The 2,486-nt window shown below is 52.9% G+C and overlaps 1 protein-coding gene across 2 annotated transcripts in view; it reads left to right on the top strand.

Moving 5' to 3' along the window:
* LOC113206045 (transcriptional regulator ovo-like) overlaps nucleotides 1-2,486 on the top strand; it is a 61,976-nt gene that overhangs the window by 1,354 nt on the left and 58,136 nt on the right. The window lies entirely within an intron of this gene.

Here is a 2,486-nt window from a genome sequence, read left to right as displayed (position 1 = left end):
CTCTCTCTCCCTCTCCCTCTCTCTCTCTCCCTCTCTCTCTCTCCCTCTACCCCCATCACAGGAAAAAGACGAGTATTATTTCCTCTCACTTTCAAAAGCAGAAACGTGAGTGCTAAGAGGCGACAAGGCGGTTTGTTTGAACTCATTGCTATCGCGTTGACAACCTTGCCGCTTTGAACGGAAGGAAAGGAAGGGGTTGTTATCTTGTTGTCCGTGATGGCGGTGCGGACGCCATGGGGCTCGCCATGGGGCGGACTCGCTGCACATGGGACCCGCCTATGGGGAGACGCGCGAGACTCCCTTTGTCGACCCATGGCAAATAAGTATCGGTAAAGTCAATAGCCAGGTATGGGCCGGTCATTCTCCGTTATCTCTCTCTCTCTCTCTCTCTCTTTCTCTCTCTCGCTCACTCGTGGTCTTCGCTTTTGCTTGGACAGACAGTCTCGTATACGTACTCCTCTCCCTCGAGTTTATCTTCGAAACGCCCCATGTATTTGCCTAGACAGGAAATATCCCATGCAGGCCATGGGACATTTACATCGTCCCCCCCCCCCCCAGTTAATGTGTTGGTACGTTCGGAAGGGTCCACTCTGGGACGTAACCGCTGCAGGATCACCATCACCTTGGCGGCCTCTCCCCTCCTCCTCCTCCGTCTGAGGTGTATCTCTGCCCCGTTGAACGCGCCCCCTCTCGGACTTATCTCGGCGGGGGAAGTCAACGTCCCATGACCCGTCTACCGGCCCGCTGCGTTGCGTCACAATAAACTAGGAACAAATAAATAGGGGGGAAATCGTTCATGAACCAAGTCGGGACGGAGGGCGGCGCGAAACTGTTGTCCGCGTAAACAGGAAGTTTGCTTTCGGGAAGGAGGGCTGCGTGCGGGCGATGGGGATGAACACACCACCAAAGCAGCAGCAGGCAAGACAACGTGATGTCGGAGAGAGAGAGAGAGAGAGAGAGAGAGAGAGAGAGAGAGAGAGAGAGAGAGGGAGAGAGAGAGAATCTGTCTTCCTCTCATGGCAATCTCGGCTACGACACTGTCCGGTACGTCATAAGACGATAACTGGACCCAGCAAGGGAGACGAACCACAAAAGCAAAAATAAAAACTGAAAAGAAATGACGAAGTGTTTGCTATAGTGGCTCTCCTCCTCCCCCCCGGCCGCCCCGCTGCCACGTGGACGAGCCCCACTGCCTGACTGACCGGACTGACCCGTGACCCCCCCACAATTGCTCTTGTTGTCCTCCTCTTTGCAGAAACAATTTGGCACGGATGCGCAAACACCCCCGGCATTGCACTGCCTGCCTGCCTGCCTGCCCTAGTTTGGTGACGTCTCGATGATGCCAAAGCCGTGCTCAGGGTCGCCCCGATGACAAAGAGAGCCCCGGACGATTTGCAGTGCAGGCTACACTGTCCAAAGAAAAACTAGGGGACGCGGTGCTCTTTCGTTTAGCCGAGATTCGACCTCATCATCTTTTTCCCTTTAAAAGTATTTACGTTCTGACGTTGCTTTGTTACAACTGTTCATCGTGACCAGTCTGTGCTTGCGCAGTCTGAGGGCGCGGCGGGGCAAACAGAAGCCCCGGTGCGGACGCACCGCTGGAAACGTTTGGGAATGCTTGTGTGACGTGGCGGACGGGAAGCGTGCTGGCCATCCGTGCTGGGCGATAACTAACTGCTAGCATCGTTAGGCCGGCGACATCGTTCCCGGGAAGCGCCGGGGGATGAGGAATTCTTCGTGTCGCCGGGGATGAGAAATCATTGATTCGAGTCGTTATTGTTGCAGATGAGTGCTCAGCGGCACGGCAAAAAAAAACAAAAACAAACAGAGCTTTGATTTCCACGCTGAGGTTTTTGGCAGCCGGCCATTAGTTTTGATTCTAGGCTGTGGTCACTTGAAAGGCAAATAAAACACTGATCAGGCTGCAAAATTAGGCAGTGCTTGATTTTACACTGTGGCTGCTGCTGCTGCGCCCCGTACGAAAAAGTTTAGTCCGGCATCAGTCCGTTTTCGGTCCGGAAAGAGTCCGGCTGGACAGTCCGTCATCAGTCCGCCAAAGCGCGCGGACTAGTCCGCGAAAAAGGCCAGATCGACCAAAAAACGACCTATTTGCCGGACTAGTCCGGCTGGAACTAGTCCGCTTTTGGTGCGCACCGGACTGATCGCGGACTGGTCCGCACGCCGAGAGCAGACCGAAAGCGGACTACCTGAAGCACAGCTGAACACTACCGTGCCAAAATTGATTGGGAAAAGTGCAAAGTTTAATGTTTATTATCACTAAATAAAGTAAAATATCAGGTCAGCCGGGTGAATCGAACAGTGGTCTTCGAGTGTTAGAAACGAGGCGAAGCCAAATCCGCTGTCTGTTTTGACCTAGCTCAAGCCGTTTACGAGTTAGCAGAAAAATTTGCTTCGATTTCAATGAAATTAAAATGGCCCTACTAAAATAGGGTGTAGATGTCCCAAATAAAATTTGAGGTCAAAAT

This window comes from Frankliniella occidentalis, unplaced genomic scaffold, assembly GCF_000697945.3.
Source record: "Frankliniella occidentalis isolate FOCC.00 unplaced genomic scaffold, Focc_3.1 Scaffold1, whole genome shotgun sequence".
NCBI classification, from domain to species: domain Eukaryota; kingdom Metazoa; phylum Arthropoda; class Insecta; order Thysanoptera; family Thripidae; genus Frankliniella; species Frankliniella occidentalis.
Note: the sequence above shows the minus strand (reverse complement) of the source record. Positions and strands in the feature narration are given on the sequence as shown.